Source organism: Myotis brandtii, unplaced genomic scaffold, assembly GCF_000412655.1.
Source record: "Myotis brandtii unplaced genomic scaffold, ASM41265v1 scaffold99, whole genome shotgun sequence".
Classification (NCBI taxonomy): domain Eukaryota; kingdom Metazoa; phylum Chordata; class Mammalia; order Chiroptera; family Vespertilionidae; genus Myotis; species Myotis brandtii.
In genome coordinates, this window is record NW_005372121.1 from 2,627,526 (window position 1) to 2,635,912 (window position 8,387).

Below are 8,387 nucleotides of genomic sequence, written 5' to 3' on the forward strand. Positions count from 1 at the left end.
GAGCAATGTGATGTGGTGGTCACTAGGGGGCAAGTGGACCTCCAGGCAAGCCGAGAGGCAGAGACAGCCAGAACTCCTGGGACCACTGTGCTGGAGTTTCTGGCATCCAGTCCCAAGCATCATGTGGGAAAGCAGCAGGGACAGCCACCATGTTTTGCTAGATCAGTCCTGTGCCATGGGAGGGCATTTCTCCTAGCTGTTATGCACAACTTGCAAGCCTGGATCTCTGGTTCCCCCAGAGATCTGTAAAAGGCCTACTTTTTTTTTTTTTTAAGGCAACAAATCTTTATTAAACACCTGTAAAGTTACTAGGAGGAGGCCATGATGCTGGACACACTGTCAAAGCCCATCTTCACCATGATGTTCTTGGGCTACACATGAAGATCGGCCCCATTCATCAGCACTCCAGCCTACTTGCTCACCACACCTCTATTTTAGTTGACTGTCGGGGTCAGGTCTCTGAGCATCTCCACCAGCAGCCAACGATGATGTGCTGATAAGTGACATCCACAACATGGCAGATAAATTAGATAAATTTCCAGGCAGAATCTTCAAAACCAGTTATATCTTCCAAAAGATACATGTTTTCATCCAGGGCTTGCCGGAAGCCCTGGAAGTGGCAGGTCTCAGAGGTACAAAACCTGTCGGACGGGCTGTTCTTCTTGATGGGCCTGGTTAATCAGAAGTTACTGTGGGGCAGGCATCGTGGTGAAAGTCTTTAGCAGGATCTGGGTGGTGATCATGGCCTGAAAGAAGGCTGGATAGAACTGCTACCACTTCAGGATGGCCAGGCTGGCTTCCAGATCATAGGCGTTCTCCTTGACCTGTGTCCCCACATAGTGCTCCAGGGAGGCCAGATTCTCAGAACTGCGTCCTTGAGCAACTTGTTCATGTTCGCTCTCATCTGCTCAAACTCTGCTGTGGCTGCTGCTGCTTTCCACTCGAGGGATGGAGCCAAAGTACCGGCAGGTGCGGGGTCCTCGAGGACTAGAAAAGGAAGTGATCTGGCCTACTGTCTTTTAATAACACTTTTCTGCTTAAACCAGCCAGAATGGATTATTTTGTCTGGAATTAAGAGCACTGAATTTACCATCTTCCAACGTGTTGTGATCTTTGAATCATTCAGAAAATCCTACAGCCATAGACCATTTATTTAATTTTTGTTCGTAGACCCTGACAGATAGTACTATTAATACTGAAGATTATCATGAGCTCTACTGTACTAGTAGAAAATTAACAAGTACCATTCAGTAATGTTAAGAACAATGACCAGATATAATAAATGTAGTATTGATAATAAAAGGCTTTAACTGTTAAAAAACAAATTTATGGTTCACTCCCTTTTGGCATTTCTATTTTGGGGGAAGGCTTATAAGAGTTCACAATAGAGGAGGAGACCAAGATGGCGGCATAGGTAAACACCGTGAAAAAAATCCGCAAACAACCACTTCAAAAATACCACTTCAGGATGGCCAGGCTGGCTTCCAGATCATAGGCGTTCTCCTTGACCTGTGTCCCCACATAGTGCTCCAGGGAGGCCAGATTCTCAGAACTGTGTCCTTGAGCAACTTGTTCACGTTCGCTCTCATCTGCTCAAACTCTGCTGTGGCTGCTGCTGCTTTCCACTCGAGGGATGGAGCCAAAGTACCGGCAGGTGCGGGGTCCTCGAGGACTAGAAAAGGAAGTGATCTGGCCTACTGTCTTTTAATAACACTTTTCTGCTTAAACCAGCCAGAATGGATTATTTTGTCTGGAATTAAGAGCACTGAATTTACCATCTTCCAACGTGTTGTGATCTTTGAATCATTCAGAAAATCCTACAGCCATAGACCATTTATTTAATTTTTGTTCGTAGATCCTGACAGATAGTACTATTAATACTGAAGATTATCATGAGCTCTACTGTACTAGTAGAAAATTAACAAGTACCATTCAGTAATGTTAAGAACAATGACCAGATATAATAAATGTAGTATTGATAATGAAAGGCTTTAACTGTTAAAAAACAAATTTATGGTTCACTCCCTTTTGGCATTTCTATTTTGGGGGAAGGCTTATAAGAGTTCACAATAATACACATATGTAATTTATGAGCATTTTGGAAATACATGAAAAAAATACTGCATAGTATGCATGACCAAAAAAATTTGGAAACCACTGCTGTAAATTCAAAGTATTCATTCTTAAAGAGACCTTAAAGAACATCTAATCTAGTAGTTTGTAAAAAAAAATTGATGGTAGAAATCTTTCTTCAAAGAAAGCCCCAATACCTAAAACAAACAATATATTTGGTAGGGTCCCTCCTCTGCTATTTTCCTGAAGGGTCCAGAGCAGTGCTATTTGCAAACCACTGATATTCTAGACCTCTCTCACTTTGCAGATTAGGAAACTGAGGCCCCAAAAGTAAATGACTTGGCCAAGATGACTTTTCTATGTGATGACTGAACTGGGGCTCAACCTACATTTCCTGAGTCACTTTTTGGCCAGAGTTCTCTCCACGATATTACATTATTTCATTGAAATGCTAGTCTGGTGATGCTCTTTTCCTTTGTGTTCTGAGATGTTGAGAGGTGTTTGCCAGTCTGCATCTGGGGAGTGTCTGAGAAGCTGGAGGGAAGTATTGGAGAGCCCCTATCCACTACCCAACCCTCAGAATTTCCAAGCAAGGTTGATCATATAAAAAAAATTTTTTTAATGAGTTCACTATGTATTTTGTTTCTGCTTCTTCTTGCCTGTTGGCTTTAGTCGAAAGAATCTGGATTGGAAGCTCAGCCAAACATTTTCAGCGGATCCAATCGCAGTCACGCTGTCATCCGATAGAAATGTAGCATCACCCGAACCTCTGGGCTCTTGTTCACACATGTGGCTTCCAACCAGCAAAGGAATAAACTATAGTGACTACAAGCACATATCGCTGAACTTCACTGAGATTGATGACAATGGTAATAAAAATAGTCGTTTCCATGACCAACACTACCAGTAAGTCAACAGTTAAAAGGGGATAGTTTTAAGAGTAACCAATGCATTAGCTCTTGTCAATGAGATTCCTTTTGGCAGTAATATATGCTGGGGATTAAGTTAAACCAAATGTTTGTAACAATGGAAATGTAGTCATGTTAACAGTTAGGATTATCGTCCCAGTGAATATTTACTGTAGTTACATTCAAATTTACCCTTTTGGACACTGTTTGATTATTTTCATCTCTTATTGATAAATTCCATTTTAGATTCAAACCAGCAGAAAGCATCCTTTGACATTTTAAAAGCCTTGAATTTTATTTTCTTTTAACATTTTTATGCTTTTTTTTTACTGCTGATTCCCCTGCTGCCTGCGCAGTGGAGGGAGTAAGCAACAAAAGCCCTGCTTGAGAAAGTTCTGTAAGTTTTTCAGCCACATTTTACTTTACTTGGAGCTCATAATGCTCGGACCCAGCCATGGCTGAACACTACATGGCTTTTTCCTGATTTCTCTTTGATTTTACATCTGTTTTCTGCCACTTGGTTACTTTGTGGCCAGGCAGGTAAGAGGCCCAAAGTTGACTTTATAGCCTGGGAGATTACCTGTTCCCTGCGCCTAGAGGGAGCCAGTGCAGAAAGGCCCATCCAGATATGACCTCACATGAAGCTAATCTTCTGCTGGCTCCTGGGGTGACTCTGGGTGCAGGATTCAGCAAGACTAGGAATGAGTGTTGTGTATCACAAACATACTTTGTTATTTAAAAGACTTCTTCTGAAATTGCTCTGTAATAATATTTTTTGTTGATTAATATACAGAAAATGCATTTTATCTCATTAAGCCAATATGTGACACTTGGTCATGTTTTTAACCTGTAGAATAAATGGAGGAGGATGATAGGGAATTTGCACTTTGGTTGCTTTGCTGTAGTTTCCTTTGGTTACTTTTGATCATATACATACAAGGGTGATGTGTAGTCTCCACACTGAGAGGGGAGAGGCCCCACAAATGACTTCAGAACACCCAGGACTCGTGAGCTTCGAGGGGGCCCTCACAGAGCCTCACCATGCTGCTGCACTTGTCCTCCCTTTCCCAGGCTGCCACACCACAGCGATGTTCATAACAATGGAAACGTCCTTCTGTTAATAGTTGGAATTATGGTGCCAGTTAATATTTACTGTAGTTACATTCAAATTTACCTTTTTGAACACTGTTTGATCAGGGGAGGAAGAAACCCTTGCTCATTCCCAGGTTGCTCCCAGGACACCATACAAGCATCAGTTGTTCCGTGGCCCCGCTCCTAGAGAATCACTGGTCCTCAAGTGTGAATTGATTGTCCATCTGCTGTTACATAGTGGTTTTTATAGTGAGTTGCATCTATAATCACCTACAAAGCTTTATTAAAACACTGACGCTGAGGTTCCATGCCAAACCAACTAAATCAGCACTTTTGGTGGCGGGGCATGAACAACACTATGTGTTAATGGCTCCCCTGAAGATTTCCACTTAAGTACTCTCCCTGCAATGTCTTTGATTTCATGGAGATCTTTGATCCATTGGCCCAATTGCCTTTTTCACCATTCATCACTTTCTTGTGTTATGATATACAGATACCCATAGTCCCTAATTATAATCATGGGCAGACATTCAATCTCTCCCCACTGTAATATACCCCTAGTAAACTCCCCTAACACCATTAAACTCACTGTTACAACTACTCCAGGCCTGGACCAGATCTCCCAAAGATTTCATATGTTTATGGAAAAACATATAACCAACCATGTTGGCTGTTTTAACTTTAAAACCAACACAAATCTCAGTTGGGCACACAGCACAGTTCAAAACCCCTATTAATGCTTTCAGATGTTCAGTTCATACTATGTCTTCTATTTTCTTCTCCAAATAGCCTATATTCCCTTCTTCTCCCCACCAATCTTGGCAGATCCCTCATAATTCATTGGAAAAAATACAGATATCAGACGGAATTCCTCATCTTCCTGCCTCCAACTCTACAAAACATCTCTATCCACACTCTCTGCCCTCCCCCTACTGGCTATGGATAAAATCTCCCTATTTCTATCAGAGACCAACCTTCCATTTCTGCTCTTGATCTCTTCTCCTTCTGTCTTTTGAGGGACTTCATTCTTCCCTTCATAGCAATGCACTGTCAATTTCTTCCATTTTTACAAATACGCTTCAGTATCTTCCATCTTAAAACAAAACACATGTTCCTTAACTCTACATCCACCTTGGCTGTCACACCATATCACTGCTTCTCTTCCCTTTAAAACTTCTTTAAAGAGTTGTTTTGAGTGTCCCTCCCCACTTCCTCAATACTCCAATGAAAACAATATTATCAAGATTGTCTTCCAAACAACTTTTCTTGGATATCTAAAAGGAACCTAAACTTATTATGTCCACAAACAATTTCTTTTTTTTTTTTAACTCCAAAAAATAACCTGGTCCTTCGCCAGTCTTCCCATTTAACTCAATCGCACCTCATCCAATTAGTTCAAGCCTTGATCCATCTCTTCTTCTCACACCCCATATGCAATTCATCAAAATGTTTTATTGGCTGTTCTTCCAGAATATATCCTGAATCCATTCACTTTTCTCCATTTCCTATCACTCCAATCAATCACCATTATGCTTCATTTGGACTTACCCAACAGCCTCCTGACAGTCTCCTATCTCCACTCTTACCTCATAATGTTCATTTTCTACACAGCAACATGTGTGTGCTTTCAAAACACAGATGAGATCATGTCCAACAGCTTGCCGTTACACTTAGAATACATTCAAACATTCTTAAGGCCTGATGGACCTGGGTATTGCCTTCTCATCAACCCTCATCTTAGACACCTACTCCCACCTTTGCTCCAGCATGTATGTTTCTCAGTTACTCCAGAAAATCCCAACACCTTCACTCCTGCTGGGTCTCCTAAAAGGCTTGCCTCCCTTGGCCGATCAATGATTCTCTCTCATCACTGATGCTTCTATCTCTCTCTTTCTCTCCCCTCCTCTCTCTGAAATCAATAAAAACATATTTTTTTAAAAAAAGATTCTAGCATTGAAAAGCATTAAGATTTTTAAAAATAATAATAAAACAAAATGCTTGCTTTCCAGACCTTCTATTGTCCAGCTCCTATTCTAGCTCAACGGTCACTTTCTCTCCCTGACCATTCATTCTAAAGCAGTCACCACTTTTTATTATGTTACTTTTTATTTTTATAACCCATCACTTTTTTATTATGTTACTTTTTTTTTTTTCATGGCACTTGTTCAACAAATGAAGTTATTTTAGTTGACACCTCAAGAGCAGATAAAGCTAGTTTTAAAAATATTCTCCAGGGATTTGTTTAATAAGGAAAAGCCTTTGGGTGAGATAAACCCTGAGGAAGTCTAGAAACAATACCTCATCGTTAAGGGCAGTGCCTGGATTGCACAGGTGAGTCGTGTTGACTTTCTCGAATGTCCTTCGGAAAGGCTTGAATTTTGGTGGGTCTGATCAGTATTTCAGCTCTAGCTCTAACATCCAGATTCTTTGACTAAGGTGCACGCCCAAAAGAATTTTGGGTCATACGTTTTATGTTCCTCTATCTCAGCAAGAAGCCACCAACTCAGGGGACTTCTTTCATCTTTCTTGCCAATGTTTAAACTATCAGTATCTGGCTTGGAGCAACTTTAGTGATGATCTAAGGACTCTGGTCTTTACTTCTCATAGAGTAGAAGCCCTTCCATGGTTAGTTTAAGAAGCAATTATTTTTTCCACTAAACTTCCTTTCGATAAAGGACATAACTAATTTTGCCTCCTTCTGAGTGATAACACCACAAGCCACTTTGAGGAGCTAAGTGGGAGATGTCCATTTTGAATTCTTTGATACCACTGACAAATGAGAAATATACATGGATAATTTTCCTTTACTGCCAATGGGTATCAAACAGCACATGTATTATAAAATAAAGTTCTCATCCCTACTGTAATAATAGAGGGGTTGAAGGAGGGGTTAATTCACAAAATCTGGAATCAGTGTTCAGCCAACGGTAATTGTAATAATCATCACCATCAGCCTGATCAGTCCCGTGGGGCGTAAGTCAGGACCTAAAGTAATGCATTTTTATCTAAGCTGATGAAAAATTTTACCTGAGATCCAGAGCAGCCTCTCAAGGAGCCAAATTTGATGACTGCCACTGGCAGCAGTGAATATATTGAATTCCTAGGTCAGAATTATTGTTTTAAGTGTTTTCTGAGTGAAACCATATTCGAAGGAATCTGAAATTTCATTCTCATGTTGAAAAATCTTTACAAGTCCTATGTATGAAATGGAAACAGAACAAATGTGGATAAATGATTAGAAATTTATTAAGCAAGGAAGGCAATATCAGCAGCAATATATATTACAGAGAAATGGAGACCAACCTCCGCTTCCTGGTTTGGGGGTTCCCTTTAAAATAACATGCAAGAGAATGGCTGGCGGTGGGGGGTAGATGCCGGAATGAGATCAGGCATTATACGTGGTTTAGAGAATAAAACCATAAAATCTCAGGATTGAAATGGATCTGAGGCTTGAATCCCATTTTTAACATTAAGGTGAACCTTTACTATGTATCAAGCATTAGTTCTATTCAGGGTTCAGAAGTAAGGGCTTAGGCTCTATCTTTAAAGATAGAATAGTCTTGAACAGGACTATCAGTTAAGATGCAATTCAAATAAAACAATCCTGGTCCTGTTCAGGTAGCTCAGTTGGTTAGGGCGGCATCCTGATATCTCTCTCTTTCTTCTCTTTGATTCTGCAGCAGCCTGTAAGCCGCTCCAGGCTATATCACATCCTCTCCGCAGCTTCAGAAGTCCCAATGAAGTTCTGAGTATGGCCCAGCCAGCGTGGCTCAGAGGTTGAGCATCGACCTATAAATCAGAAGGTCACAGGTCCACCCTTGTAAGGGCACATGCCTAGGTTGCGGACTCGATCCCCAGTGTGGGGCATGCAGAAGGCAACTGACCAATGATTTAATTTTAAAAATATATTTTTTTAAAAATCTGACCATGCATCTCATTGGGAGAACTTGGGACATGTATCCATCATTCTCCCCCATCACTGTGTACAGCAGTGGTTCTCAACCTGTGGGTCGCGACCCCTTTGGGGGTCGAACGACCCTTTCACAGGGGTCGCCTAAGACCATTGGAAAACACATATATAGTTACATATTGTTTTTGTGATTAGTCCCTAAGCTTTAATTATGTTCAATTTGTAACAATGAAAATACAGCCTGCATATCAGATATTGACATTACGATTCATAACAGTAGCAAAATTACAGTTATGAAGTAGCAACGAAAATAATTTTATGGTTGGGGGTCACCACAACATGAGGAACTGTATTAAAGGGTCGCGGCATTAGGAAGGTTGAGAACCACTGGTGTACAGGAATGG

At 40.8% G+C, this 8,387-nt stretch overlaps 1 pseudogene; it reads right to left on the reverse strand.

Annotated features, from left to right (window-relative positions):
* Positions 1-258: 258 nt before the first annotated feature.
* LOC102262267 lies at positions 259-5,673 on the reverse strand (annotated as a pseudogene).
* Positions 5,674-8,387: the final 2,714 nt, after the last annotated feature.